The 16496-nt window shown below is 36.0% G+C and overlaps 1 pseudogene; it reads left to right on the top strand.

The window, feature by feature from the left end:
• The first annotated feature begins 12007 nt into the window (after positions 1-12007).
• Positions 12008-16496, top strand: part of LOC105212629 (GTP-binding protein Di-Ras2-like) — a 38697-nt pseudogene continuing 34208 nt past the window's right edge.

The raw sequence follows: 16496 nt of genomic DNA, 5'->3' as shown, positions 1-16496 counted from the left end.
TCGTCAAATAATTACCGCTACATGCAACAATTTTCCGCACTTAGCAGCATACATCCGTCTTTTCGACTCTCCCGCTGAATCTTTTGATGAATTTTAGCGCAATGACTTAAATCGAATCACATTAAAATGCTTCGCAGTGGACTAAGTACAATAACAACAACAGCAACGACTGTATACAAACAAACAGGATTTTTGTTTCTCGTTTTTCACCTAATCAGTCCATTATTGTCTGCATAATCATTATGCTGCGACATCTGTGCGAACCGCAGATGGCTTTCACTTAGACGAACGATCATCTAATGTGTTGCGGTTTCAGCCGTAGACAAATGTTCAGGCAACAACAGCATGTGTTCGAAGTGTAGGAAGTGCATTAACTAGTTAGGATGTCACAGTAGGTTTGCATACAGGTTCATCAACTGCTTCAAAAGTGAAAAATTGGTGTAGGGTTTTGCTCTTTTTATATGTGAAATGCCATATTTAAGCATCTTTGTCTCTTGAGAGAGATAATTCCACTTTATTTTCAAATATCCACGATTCTTTTGAAACCTTCAAAAATTCCACTTAATTCTAGAGCCTTCAAAAAAGTTTGTTGGCAACGTAAGGACAAGGTACTTTCGATTAACACTTTCAGGTTTAATTAAATAACTGATGCTTTATTATGATTTAAAATCAGTCTTTTGATTGTTGCCTGGATATTGAGTTAATTACATTTAAAAAAAAGTAAAAAATTGTGTATAAAAAAATATTTATTTTTTTAATTTTATTAAACCAAAAATTATATGTTTTAAGTAGAAAAAAACATTTATCAAACATCATGTAGCTATTTTAATGTATTTTTCTTTAAAACCACAAATAGCATTTGAAACAACTGATAAAACTTTTGACGATAATTGAAAGGCAGGAAGTAAGCTATCAAAAGCCATCACTCAACCAATTTACATACTACATTTCTGCATACGCTTCCATATAAAGTTTTATCTTGATGTTCTGCATTCACAACTAGCGAGCAAATAAAGCAAAAAAAAATAGCTAAGCGCGTAACTCAGTAACCCTTGAATTGTTACTTGTGAGTGCAACTAACTGACTGCAGTGCGATGCGTGTGTATTTCAATGACTGAAGGACTGACTGACTTACTGCATTTATGCGTTCATGCCTTCGTGCTTGCCTAACCGACTGAACGAAGCTTATTGTCTAATCCGAGTGTTTGTCAATTTCAATATACATAAGTGCGAGCGTGCAACCAAAGTTGATTCGTTCAAACACCAACCGCAATTGTATGCAAGTGCACTCATGCTACACAAAGCGTATGCAAGCGTTGGCAATGTTTACACGCCTTAATGTATGCAATATTAGGTGCTGTAATGTCTGTAAATCTATATAGCTATGTCAATCAGAGGCTGACATGTCAAAGGCAGATGCACACACACACACATAAAACAAAAGCAAATACCCTAACATATTCCCCTGTCTATTTACATGCAATTGTAATGAAATGAAAGGCGTCAGTTAAGTTACAATAATTTCATGTAGGGCATTGAGGGTTGGTCCATCCAAATGTATTTGCGCTGCTATGTGGCGCACAATTTGTGGCAACACTTGAACTTTGTATTGAGATTAATGGCATTTACACATTACAAGGTGCCTAGTAGCTACTATTCATATATTACATTTCATATAATGTATGAGTTATGACCCTGCTTGCTTTCAGCCGAAACATTTGGAGGCATATCCCCACGTTTAACTGATCTGTAAGTGAAACCAAAAGCTTATTGTTGTTGTTGCCGAAACGTTTAACATTTTTTATGCTGAAAGTAGGCAATCGAATACACTAATATCCAATTAATTTCTTAAAAAACATTATCGCACAATCTCGAAAAAGATAGTTGAAGCTTTAGTATCGAAAAGGTGCTTCGAATCTTACTCTCTAATATATATATAAATATCTAAATATAATAATAATAATAATCTCAGGTGCTTCTGCCTTGATCTCGCAAAGGTAGTATAATAAAGAAAGATATACAGAATCGCTACCATTTCATTTTAAGTGACGTTAGTATCCCTTCTCACAAACCAAAGGCACAATAAGTTGCTGACTACAAGTGAAACATCAATAACAAAGATGATGACGAACCTCTAAGCCGTTTCTGATGATTACATCCGGTATGGATACGCTTCCCATCTTCCACTCCAGTGATAGTATGTGATTGACAGCTACTTGTGGTAGTAAGTGAATTGCATTTTCTAAGTGTCGGTGCAAAATCGAACATTCCACTCACTGCTGCCACTGCAAGTTCCATTGTTCTTAATGCTTCCGTATGCCGCTAAAGTATTTGGTTTTTTCTTTGTTAATCTCGCTCTGTTTAGTGCGTTCCGAACATGTTGTTGTTGCATTTACACTGAAATGAACTCAGCTGGTTATCCCTTTCAATCTGGCGCTTAAATTCACACTTCGCCTTTTAGTGGCCCAGAGTCGAAACGCTAATATGCTGAAACTGAATAAGTGATAAAACTATTTTCAATTGTCAATTGTTTGTGACTTAGGGCGACAAAGTCATTTACATGGAGGGAACTCAGTAATTTAAAAATCTTTAATACATTAAGCAGCATTAATGCAGTACGAAGTTTTACTTGAAACTAAGTCCCTTAACAGTGGAAGGAAACATTTAAGATTGAGGCAAGGAAATATAGCTCTTATTTAAGAGGTGGAAATACCACATGGATACAGAGTACACCGAAGAATTTCTTCGGCGGCTGGCTATACATATCTTAGTCAGTTTTAATTTCATACCATTTCTCAACGGCATTTAAACAGAAAAGTTGTATTATATAGACAGAAATGTATATATTTTGTAATTTTTTTAATTAAAAATATTTGAAATGTGTGCTGCCGAAATGCATTGTCATTCAACTTTAGAGTAAACAGACGTAGAACCAAATTTTTGCACCTCCAATTAAACGCACTTCCGAGAAGAGAAGTGCATGTCATAATGTTGATACTAGCATCCGACATGAAAATTTCGGCGTACAAAGTGTCGTTTGGTGTAGTTTTTGTTTAAGCCTAAATTGGAAGTACTTTCCTTTTTGTATTTTGACTGCCTTCTCATCATATCCGCACAAAAACAAACGAAAAGCCTCTCCACTATCAAATATTATATTTTTTTGTGGCCTGCTCTTAAGTCACTGTGTCCACCACTCAACAAAATGTCACCGCTTTCAAGTGTAGCGCAGCGTGAGCTTCTTTCTAATGGTGTGTTCTTTGTTAAATTTTGTTAGTGCACGCACCGAACGGTCCACATTTGGGACGACACTCACACTCTCAAATCGCTGCAACATTGGAAGAATTTTAGGTAGAATTTGGCGTTGCGTTGCGCTAACAACAAAAAGGATGAGAAAATGCGTGATAACATGGCAAAGTGTTTCGTTTGTCGCTTGATTGCATTAGAAATTGGATGTACACATGTTTGAGACAGGGTAATTGTTCAATGCTAGATGAGTTTTAGGATTGTGTATAGCTTCTCTTATTGTTATTAAACTCCTTAAAGCTCCTACGCTCTTATACGATTATAAAATTCAAAAAATAGATTTTTACAAATTCCGACCTAGTCCATTCCCACGGCTGTCGGTTATATGTTATTATATTTTAGAACAAGCACCTTGACAACATTCTGAAACTATATTTCGGTGCATTCTATTTCGCTACAATAACAAAAGTGAAACTGATCTCACCATGTCAAAAGGTTGCCTTGGGACCCATTAGCGCTTAACCTAAAAAAAGTAACTAACTACATTTCAGAACCTCAGAATTTCGAAATTGAGGAAACAAATACAAAGTATATCCATCCATCCTCATCCTTCGTTGTACGGGTATTAATTAATGGATATGGAGTTTCCCAATAAATCTACAAACCCACAATATGCGCCTTTAGCTTCTGCCATTCTTAAATTGTTCCATTTTATATTCTTCTTCATATTTTGCACTTGACTGCCGAAAACCACCTGCTGCGTTCCAATTTCACAGCTTAGTTGGCGACCATTTCATAACTGGATGTAAATGGCAGAGCTTTAATTGCATGTTTCCAAAATGCACTATTGTCTCTGTTACAGTTTACAAAGAGCAGTGTTGACCTACGCAATCTACCAACAAATATCGATTGTTGTGCTCAATTATGTTCTCTTTACATCAATCTGTCTTCCTTTCTTCTCTTAATTAATTTTCGAATAATTTCTTGCTGAAAATTATTTTCCCAAATAAAAAGCGATTGTAGACAAGCGTGCTGTACACGTGTGGATATGTAATTGTGTTTCAACACGCGAATTTCGAATAATATATCAGGCTATCTCCTGCCTTCAAACTGCAGGTCACTTCTTGTGCTCAAGCAAACCCATCCATCTTCCTGGAGCGAAGTGTGTTAACGTTTTGATGAAAACAATTTCGTGGATGTCATTCTTTTCGGACACAGCACTTCGAAATTCGAATACATAGCATACCTTTTGGAGATAACTCCTCTGTTGTTACTTAAATATATCATAACAATGCAATGTTTCAATCTCTTCTTCTCTTTTCCATATTCAAATGTGATATTCACTCGAATCAGCCGTAATAGCTAACCGAACCTATCTTCCTTGAGGTCAAAATTATTTATATTTTGTTGGTTTGGATCTAAAGGATAACTCAAGTTGATAAAATAAACTGGGGAATTCTATTCAAACTCTAATTATTAAAAAATGTCCATGAATCGTCATGCTGCGTAGTTTCACTACAATTTTTGAGAGTTTTTCGTAAGTAATTAACGGTTTTTTCTGCCTGATTTCATTTCTGCATCTGAGGCTTTGTGTGCAAATGTTGGTGGCTATTTCAATTATTGCTGATGTTGAGGGTGGTACTTCAATTATTCATGATTTTGTTGCTAATGGTGGCAGTTTGACCGACCTCTCCTGTCATGCCGTTCGTGTTTTAATTAATTGGCTACTGTTTGCATGTTTTCTCGTATCAAAGCGCAGTGAAATTTCGCACACTTGAATGAACATCGAAATCACAAAGCATTCGCATTCCATATTTCCAAAAAAGCTAGCATCAAAGAGAAAGTCTGGGTGCGAATAAAATTGTTTGCGAACTGCCTACTGCATTCCAAGCCTTCTTATTTGATTGTGTGTATTTGCATTTGAGTTGGCATTCTTTTGGCTTCATCCGCAGACGCATTGTTGGGTGTCATATTTTAGCCTTTGTTGAGGCATTCATCATTTCACATGGTGTTCGAACATTTTCGGGGTCTTGTGACAGTAACTATGCATTTAGTTCAGTCCTGTTGCTATTCGACTACATAAAGAAAGAGAAAATTGATACGCGAAAGAGAAGAACAGAAATGGAGAGACTGAATTTAATAGGAGAAAATGGTGCCGAAAATTTGAAAAAGTTGAATAAGTTTAAGTGTTTCGTTTAAATTCTAACAACAAGTCAAGAGGCCGCCAACGGAGTTACGCCAACGAACCTGGAGCAAACTGTGAAACTTGGAATATCGTTTTTAAAGTGAGAAAAGGTTAGGTAATTCAAATGATTCTCTTTCTGACTATTTATTATTATATTCGATTCAATAATTCTTTGATTCTGGTACATGTACTACCAAGTCCGCAAGCGTGGCACACACTATGCTGAAATTGACTGTGAATTTACTCTCAACTTGATTTTTTATCAGTCTGAAATTACGCAAATAAAAAAACAATGGACTCCATTTTGTGACGCTAGCAATAGCATATTATTTCCAACACAAGTCAAATTTATTAGGCTTATTAACCTTAAAAATAATTTATAATTAACTGAGAAAAAAAAATATGCCAATAATTTATTTAGGGAAGCATCTCCCCTTCTTTTGTTTACTTCAAAAACCACAGAAGAATTCATAAATATTTTTTACCTATAACTTTCCTTTTTTGGGTATCATAACTTACCAGTCTCTTAGACATAAAATAAAAGGGGTAAAACATGTATATTCATTCAAAAGGGTTCACATATTTCAGCAATAATGCTTTGTAAAATAAATCAAAGGAAAGGAAATATTATGAACAAGAGCACAAAATAATTCTTCGATAAAAATAAAAGTCATAACTCTCGCCTATTCACTTCAGCCCTAAGTAGTTAAGCTATAGCAGAACAAAGGCAAATTAAGCACATTGTCTGCCAACTCTTAAAAGAAATACCTTACAGTGGGCAAAAGGCTACCTTGACAAAACAGTGCAGTTTATAGTAGTTGGAAAATATTGGAATGCGAAATAAATCCTCTCAAGTAATGTCAATTAATTTGGGCGAATTTGGTTGGCAGCCAGCTGGTATACCTGTTAGGAGAATAGAATTCATCTGTTTATGCTTATGGGCATCAGCTTTGTCGATATCAATATCAATAGTTAAAGGAAATCACTTATACTCATATCCACATATGTATAAATGATTCACTTGCAAAATATATTGAGAAATATGAGAAATACTTAGAAATTACTTTAATTTAAAAATAATTATTTTGGTGATTACATTTGAAATAAGTGCCTGGGGCAAAGAAGAATTTGAAATTAATTGGAAAAACTCCATGGTTTTCTCTTGAAAATTTTTGTAGCTGATATACGGGTATAGATTGACAAACGTTGTGTTGTTAACAGAGTTTCTGTAAAAAGATAATGGATTCTAGATAATTGATTAAAAGCTATTCTCTGCTTTTATAAAATCGAAGGAATAGAAAGAAATTTGTGATTTTTTGATTTCTAAACGCCATTGTCAACTAAAGAGTTCGAGAGATTTTCGTTATGGAGATTTTCGAGTTATGGAAGTTCCATTGTATATTAGTCGTGATTGTGAACCGATTTCGCTAATTTTCCATCCACGCCCACTTTTCAGAAATAATTAGATCCAGATATGCTTCTTCCTAGTGGGATCCTTTATACCAAATTTTACTTGTATAGCGTTATTTATGGCTTAGTTATGATACTTTATAGGTTTTCGGGTTTCGCCGTTTTGTGGTCGTGGCAATAGTCCCATTTTCAAGAGCGACCCTCCTACGGTCCCAAGGAATATGGGTTCGTCAAGATATCTTAATTTTTACATAAGTTATCCGTTGAGGTAAACGGAACCGAAAATGACGCAACCGGAACCGGAAATGAGGTGGGCGGTAATGGGGAACCGAATATGAAGGAACCGGAAGGAGTAATCGGAACCAGATATAAAAGAATTATGTTACCGGAACTGGAAATAAAACAACCGGATATGGTTAGCCGGCAATGAAGTATATTTTCTAAGCGGATACGATGTAACCGGATATGAAGTGACTGGAAATGAGGTTACCTTAACCGAATGCGGAAATGACGCAATCGGGACCGGATATAAAGAGGGAATATGAAGCAGCCGGAACCGGTTACGAGTTAAATGAAAGCGGAAATGATGTTGCCGAAACTGAAACAACCGGATATGGAGAGCCGGATATGAAGTAGCCGGAAATATTTTACAGGAAACGGATGTACGATATAGAGCGGACGTCAAAATAACGGAAGTGGGTGGAAATTGGGCAGGAAACGTCACTTCTCCGGGAAGTGCTTAGTGACGGAGGCAGCGTCAGCTTCAAGGATTAATATAAATGTTTCCTGTTCTTGGAAGACTTCCGATTGTATCATATCAGCTTCCGTTATGAGACTTCCGTTTCCTTAATATTAATTATGTAATTTTTTTATACGTGTAATGGAGTCCGTGAGGGAAACGACTGCAGAAAGTTTGGTGTATTAGCTTTATTGGTTTCCGAGCTTTTCACAAAAAACGTATTTAGACGGACAGACAGACATCCGGATTTCAACCCGTCTCGTCATCATTGATCATTTTGATATATATAACCCTATATCTAACTCGAGTGGTTTTATGAATTACAAACAACCGTTATGTGAACAAAACTATAAAACTCTCTTAGCAACTTTTGTTGCGAGAGTATAAGGAACAAAGCATAAAAAGTGTTGCCCACATTTCCGAGTGAATGTGAAATGAAATGGAAAATTATTCCAAAATGAAAGTGTTAAAGTGGAAATGGTTAAATGATCTTTATTGCTGTTGTCATGCATGCAAATAGATGCTCGGAAAAGTAGAGGAGGAAATTCACATACAATTCATTGCTTGCAACATACTCATATTAGACTTGACGCATGCACATGCCAAATATTGGCATTATTGGCAGCAAACTGTAGCATCCAACTAGTGAGTTTATTTCAACTTCCAATCACATTTTTTTTTCCATTTTTAGTCTATCATTTCCGTTTCTCCTGGTGTTGTTGTAATTGCTGACACAAGTTGCAAAGCTTCTACAACGATATTTATACGATTCTGTAGTAAATATGTGTGTTTGTAGGAGTATATTGAAATTGACAGAAGAGGTTCTGTTGTAGCTGTTCTTACTTCTTTTTATCCTTGTTGCTATTGTTGTTGTTCCTTTACTTGTAGTCATTGTTATTAGATGAAGTGTCTTCGACTGTAGGCGACGGTTGCCGCCTGCTCGTATTTAAGTTTTAAGCGAAAACAGGTAACGGTAAACAAGCACAAGGGCGAATACTTTTCGTAGCACGAATTATGTGCTATTTACCGCAGCTGCAACTAGCGCAGCTGAATCGTTAAAGGTGAAGTCTCAAGATCTTGGGATTTTTCTTGAAATGTAATGTTTAAAAGTGTTTATTCTGATGAATGTTTATGGAAATCTTATATTGGTATCGTTTTCCTCGAATTTTATATATTAAAGCAGCTGAGATACTCTTATAGTAATACTACAATTGCCGGATAGAGAGTCTTTGATTAGATAAAATTTGATAATTTCTCGTGGGAAACGACAACCCAATCCTTTTAGTGGTAATACGTTGTCAAATGAATTCAATAAATTATCATTACTTGCTAGACTTGACTGTTGAACTCATCTAATCTCCATCTATTTATGGTCCGATCCAGCCAAAACTGTTCGTTGGCATAAAGAATAACCACTACATATTTTTATTTACATTCGTATTGCTCACCAAAGCTAAAACTATAGCCAAATCATATACATATAATTCAGTTCATTCAAAATATTTCATATTCACTTCATAATTACTATTTTGTTTGTTTTCTCGTTAAACCACATAAACACATATGCACGGAGATATATTTGCCTAGAGTAACTCAAACCTTCGACAGAAACCACTATGCAATTAAGGGCAGCATTTTCAAAACTCACTCCTGTATTATTACGGATTTTATTTACATTTCGTTGAATTGCAAATATGATCACATATGTACAGATATTTATATTTACAGCTTGAAATATGTATGAGAATACAGGTGAAATCCTACATTGGCAAATATTAACAGAGAAACATTTGCATACATATATGCTAGGTATATATTTGCTTACTGTTAGCCCAGCTAAACTCTCTCTAAACATTCAGTTGAAGATTACACCACTTGAGTTTAGTGGTTAGTTGCCACCATCGTTTCGGACAGACAGCACTTAACTCGTTAGTTTCATATTACATTTGTATGTATGGCTATGCTTTTAGTATGATTCTTACATATGTATGTGTGTAGAGCTATTTCCATTTCCATGACATACAAGTGGTCCTTTGTGCTTATTTACATGGACGTTTACTTTGCTTGGCAGCAACTGTTATGCCGCTGGGAGTATTTGAAAATCGTTGATGTGTGTGTGTCTGTAGCGCTCACTTTAATATGTAGAAATATGCATTTTTTTTATTTCAATTCAGATATTTAAATTTCAAGTGTGCATCCATTTCTAGATAAATATAAAACATGCTGAAGGCTAAGGCTATGAATGTTAAATATTGCTATTCATTTTGGAAGTGTTTGCATTTGTTGTGCGTACAAATTTATGTTATGAAATTCAAACGATTTTTTTGTTTTATAAAAATATTAGAATTTATTTTGCCACTTGAGGGCAAAAATAAAATAAAATTCTCATAAAATTTAGTTAAAATTGTCGCAATACTGTACGCAAGTTCTAAAATCGATTAAAAAGCTAATAATCATGCTAATTCAATGCTAATCTAATTTCAATCAAAATCTACTTGACTCTTAATTTCTAAATTGATTGCGATTATATAAACTATAAAATATTGATGTTATTTGCATAATTAGCCGAAATTAGTATGCGCTCAAATAAACGCCATAATTTTTCCATATTTGCACAAGAGTGAATTTATGCATTTGCATTTAAATCATACATATCATTTCATACATTCGTGGGTATGTACGTAAAAAAAAAACCTATTTATTGTCTATAAAATCCACCATATTTTTTCGAGATTATAGAGGATTTAGTGTCCAAAAATGCTAATATTTAATTGGTCTCTGCCCGTAAATATATCACTTAAAGTTAAATATTTATGATAATACTTCTGAGTCTATCTTATAGTGGGATGCCAGATAAAGGTGAACTCAAAACAAAAACTCTCTTATTATAAAATAAGCTCATCTTAAGTTATTGTGGCAAACTCGAATTTAAGGTTGTGCGTTATGACAGGCTTATATCTTCAGAGAGAGAGATACATATATGGCTATCAAATCGAATTCTTTCAAGATTTATAAGGAATAAAAACGAATAAAAATTTTATATCAAAATAAATTTAATCGGAAAGTATGTATGTATAGAAGTATGATTGTATTTACATCATAGTCCATATTTACTGATATTTGCCCTTATATGTACATATATGTAATCGTAATCCTTCACACAGGGTGAGAGCCTTAGACAATTAATTAAATTGATTAAAGCCAAATATTTGCCATTATAATAGAGTCATGCACATCCCCCTGTATTTGTATGTAAGATACATAAATTTAATAGCTCCAAGCCTCATGTTGGGCATACAGTTAATTATCAGTTAGGTGTGTATTACTGTGTTGATATGAAATTAATGCGGCAAGATGAATGAGTTGTGTAAATACATACATGGGCAAACATTAATCTCATTTGCGCTTACATTTTCATTTACACTACCTCAACTGCCTCAACTCAATCAAATGTAAGAAGTTCTCATTAGTAAACTAAAATTTATTCACAGCCACAATGTAATAGTTAGTTAGCAACGCTGCTTGAACCTTCTTTAAGTAAATTTATTTCTTAGAATATGGTAATAATATTATTTATTGCTTTTTTAAATCGAGATGATTTTGACTTTTTTTATACCTTAGTACATTTTAAATAAAATTTTTGAGAGTCTGGAACAAAATAACGATAAAGCAAAATGCAGCTTAAAACCTTGCATAAAAAAGATAATTTTTAGTTGGGAGGCTACTTCAGCTGATGGCAACAGTATTAAGGAGACCAGAAATATCTCACACACAGCTTGTTTCTGCTAACTCCTCTAAATTATTTCTTCCGACATAAAATTCTATAACATATTTGCTTACTAGTTAAATGATAATTTATCTATTCAGCTCATTCTTCGAGACACACAATGGCATAACGTTCTGAGATTTGTACAAAGACATTTGAGTATCACTTAAAGACATTATCAAATGGCAAACGACAAGCGAATTTGTTGTAATCAATAATGTGAACACATACAAAAAATAAGCAACAAATAAAAAATACTAAAAAGATAAAATGTAAAAACATGAATCGAGCACCCACAGCGTCTGCTTATAAAAGAAGAATACGGAAGTGTGATAAAAGAGAGGCGCTGACAGCATATGGTGCCGCCATAACATATAAATAGAGTGAAAGCAGCAAAGTGGCCGACAGATAATTGCCAATACGTACAACAACAATAAGCGGCAAAAAATAGCACATTTTCCTGTACAAAAAGTGCGCAGTCAAATGACACAAACGGAAAAAGTTCGGAAGCGAAAGCATAATTAAATTTACAAGCCATTGTAACGCCCTCTCACGAATATGACCACACTGATTGTTCTGAGAATTATGATTTTTATTTTTGTGTTGTGTGCATCATTGTGTAAGTTTTGGAATTTATAAGATACTTTAAATACACCTATCTGTAATCAACCAATGAGCTTTTCAAATTAAAATCACATTCTGAGCGCCTTAACATATTAATAACAATAATCTCAGCTTAATTTGCCGTCGTTTGAAGTGAGAAGATCAAATATTCGACCGGAAAGAAATTTTAAATTATGTACTCTACATAAACGTTTAATGAACGGTTTATAAAACGTCAAAAACCATAAGCACACTTAAACTCAGCCAACAAGGTTACATAGTTAAATAAAATAATAACAGTGACTTATTGCTGTTCGTTGTCTTAGCAACCGTCGTCAGCCATATTCACAATGGCCGACTTGGAACGCATAAGACTGGTTATCCTGGGTGGTGTCGGTGTGGGCAAAAGCTCCATCATCAAACGTTTGGTCTTCAAGACCTACACAGACAAATATCGCGCCACGGTTGAGGATCTCTTTAATCACGAATACGATTTGGGCGGCGTTACACTGAAGGTGAGCAGTTTATTTCTTCTTCTTAACTGGCGTAGAAACCGCTTACGCGGTTATAGCCGAGTCCACAACAGTGCGCCACGCATCTCTCATTTTGGCGGTTTGGCGCCAATTGGTAATACCAAGTGAAGACAGGTCCTTCTCCACCTGGTCCTTCCATCGGAGTGGAGGTCTCCCTCTTCCTCGGCTTCCACCAGCGGGTACTGCATCGAAAACTTTCAGAGCTGGGGCACTTTCATCCATTCGAACAACATGACCCAGCCAGCGTAGCCGCTGTCTTTTTATTCGCTGGACTATGTCTATGTCGTCGAACAACACATACAGCTCATCATTCCATCTTCTGCGGTATTCGCCGTTGCCAATGTTTAAGGGACCGTAAATCTTCCGCAAAACCTTTCTCTCGAAAACTCCTAGTGCCGTCTCATCGGATGTTGACACCGTCCACGCTTCTGCACCATAAAGTAGGACGGGAATGATGAGGGACTTGTAGAGTTTAGTTTTTGTTCGTCGAGAGAGGACTTTACTTTTCAATTGCCTACTCAGTCCATAGTAGCACCTGTTGGCAAGAGTGATTCTGCGTTGGATTTCAAGGCTGACATTATTATCGGTGTTAATGTTGGTTCCTAGGTATACGAAATTATCTACAACTTCAAAGTTATGACTGTCAACAGTGACGTGGGAGCCAAGACGCGAATGCGCTGACTGTTTGTTTGATGACAGGAGATATTTCGTCTTGTCCTCGTTCACCACCAGACCCATTCGCTTCGCTTCCTTATCCAGGCGGGAAAAAGCAGAACTAACGGCGCGGGTGTTGTTTCCGATGATATCAATATCATCGGCGTACGCCAGGAGCTGTACACTCTTGTAGAAGATTGTACCTTCTCTATTTAGCTCTGCAGCTCTTATAATTTTCTCCAGCATCAAGTTAAAGAAGTCGCACGATAGCGAGTCACCTTGTCTGAAACCTCGTTTGGTATCGAACGGCTCGGAGAGGTCCTTCCCGATCCTGACGGAGCTTTTGGTGTTGCTCAACGTCAACTTACACAGCCGTATTAGTTTTGCGGGGATACCAAATTCAGACATCGCGGCATAAAGGCAGCTCCTTTTCGTGCTGTCGAAAGCAGCTTTAAAGTCGACAAATAGATGGTGTGTGTCGATCCTTTTTTCACGGGTCTTCTCCAAGATTTGGCGCATGGTGAATATCTGGTCAGTTGTTGATTTTCCAGGTCTAAAGCCACACTGATAAGGTCCAATCAGTTTGTTGACGGTGGGCTTTAGTCTTTCACACAGTACGCTCGATAGAACCTTATAAGCGATGTTAAGGAGGCTTATCCCACGATAGTTGGCGCAGATTGTGGGGTCTCCCTTTTTGTGGATTGGGCAGAGTACACTGAGATTCCAATCGTCGGGCATGCTTTCTGCCGACCATATTTCGCAAAGAAGCTGATGCATGCACCTTATCAGCTCTTCGCCGCCGTATTTGAATAGCTCGGCCGGCAATCCATCGGCCCCCGCCGCCTTGTTGTTCTTCAAGCGGGTAATTGCTATTCTAATTTCTTCACGGTCGGGCAATGGAACATCTGTTCCATCGTCGTCGATTGGGGAATCGGGTTCGCCATCTCCTGGTGTTGTACTTTCACTGCCATTCAGCAGGCTGGAGAAGTGTTCCCTCCACAAACACAGTATACTCTGGTCATCAACCACTAGATCACCGCTGGGGGTCCTACAGGAGTGTGCTCCGGTCTTGAAACCTTCAGTTAGTCGCCGGATCTTTTCGTAAAATTTTCGAGCATTACCCCTGTCGGCCAGCTTGTCAAGCTCTTCATACTCACGCATTTCTGCCTCTTTCTTTCTTTTTCTGCAAATGCGTCTCGCTTCCCTCTTCAGCTCTCGGTATCTTTCCCATCCCGCTCGTGTTGCGGTCGATCGCAACATTGCGAGGTAGGCAGTCTGTTTTCTCTCCACTGCGAGACGACAATCCTCATCATACCAGCTGTTTTTTTGGCTTTTCCGAAAGCCAATGGTTTCGGTTGCAGCTTTATTTAGTGTATTTCAAATATTTACAAGAACAATTTTGAGTCGCTAAAATAGTGATTCGTTTTATCAAAAGTTTGCTATTACTTTAAAAGATATTTATAAGAAACTAGTTAAAATTGGTTTTATTCTCCTTCTCTTTCGCTCTCTTTCAAAGGCTATACTCTTCTATTCTTGGCCTATACGGCATTTCGGAGGTGATAAGAGAGTTTCATTCAACCAGTCGGAAAATTTATATTTCGAATCTAAATTTAATTAACCAATTGCAGTTTGAGCTTCTTTATTTTTCTTCATTTAGTTTTCAAATCACAACAAAGCCATTGGGGTTAGTGATATCATTGGAAACAGAGACAATCTGCTTGCTAGAACAATCGCATATTTCTTCGATTTTATTGTCCAGCTGTTGCTGTGGAGCAGCTTAGTTACCTAATGTCTTAACTTACTGCAATTGTCTTTGGCTTAGTATACCACTACTATTTTTACTGCACGTATACGTGTCCTTGTGTGTGTTGTTGTATCAGGTTTCACCAACAGAAAATAATTAAGTGCCGTGGCAACAAGGAATACTTAATTAATTGCGAGCAGTTCCATTTTACTTACATATATAGAAGTCAAACACATACAAAAACACACAACCAACAACGAGACATATACTTAAACAGTCTTAAAAGCATACTGGTAACTACATATATTAAAGTTTGTCTTGCTACGTTGCGCAATATCAGATTCATAGTCATATAGATTTATATATATATCTACATATATCTTTGTATATAATGGCATATGCACGTACACATTCACTTTGCCGACAATTAACGACAAAAACTTTTGTCTGCAAACATCTTTAACATGACACGCTCGACACGGAATGTTTATAACTATAGCGCATAGACACAAACATACACACATAGATTCGTATTCGCCGTTAGTTGACAAAGTTTTCTGGTGAGCTATTGGCAACAAACGCTCCAACATCCATACAAATCTACTGTCAAGCTGCGAGTACTAATAGGTATACTACCTATAGATACAGTAAAACCGCGATAAGATACCTATAAATTAAAAGAAAACTTCATGCTTCGTAGAGGCTCTAAAGGAGAATATATCTTGTATCAGAATGATCTGGTCCTAAATCTACTTGCGTTTTCATTTGAGTTTTTTGCCTCTAGCATGGGTTGAAGAATGAAGCTCATTTATGATTTATCTCCTAAAAAAAAGATGAGTATTTTAATAGAATAATCATTGCCGCTATATAATCTTAATTCTTGTGGAATGAATCCTAAAATATTTTTTCACATTTTTTTTGCTTGTAAAAATTATCTCTAGCATACTGTACTTAAATGTTGTGTATATCACAAATACATGATGATTTAATTCAAATTGAAAATTTTACAAAAATCGGTAACTCAACAACGTTAAAAATGACTTTGGAAACAAAATAAAAAACTGTGAAAAGTTTTTGTTTTTGTAAGTACAAGTCAGTTTACTCATTTATCGAATATTATTTCGATTTACTTTGTATTTTTGCTGTCGCGAATTACGTCTCTAAATACTGAACGGCACTTTGGAAGTGGAAATAAAAGCAAACAAATTAAATGAATTTTTTCCCAGAAAAAAGTAGAATTTTTAGTTAAATTTATTGAGACAACTGTGGCATACTTACAACATGCTGCTTTGTGTTTCCAACACATATCTCGTTTCTTTTCTTACCAGTGCAAGCGACGAAGGTTTTATGACTTTTCCTTATCCCTTCCAGAAATTTTGATTTCCTTGAGTTGGTCCATTTTGATACAAGTCCGCACGCGTTCATTGAGATTTATTGCTGACCATTTTTGCCTTTTTTCATTGCATCCAATAATCACCCAGAGAAATAAAAAAATACTTTTTTTGAAGCTTTGTCATGACGAACGTGTAACTTTTTTTTAACTTGAACAGGATACACGCAATGTATCAGGGAAATTACTTTCTTTAAGCCTTTAAAATAAATTTACTAATACAATACAA

The sequence above is a fragment of the Zeugodacus cucurbitae genome, chromosome 6 (assembly GCF_028554725.1).
Source record: "Zeugodacus cucurbitae isolate PBARC_wt_2022May chromosome 6, idZeuCucr1.2, whole genome shotgun sequence".
Lineage (NCBI taxonomy): Eukaryota > Metazoa > Arthropoda > Insecta > Diptera > Tephritidae > Zeugodacus > Zeugodacus cucurbitae.
This window is presented reverse-complemented; position numbering and strand designations above follow the sequence as displayed.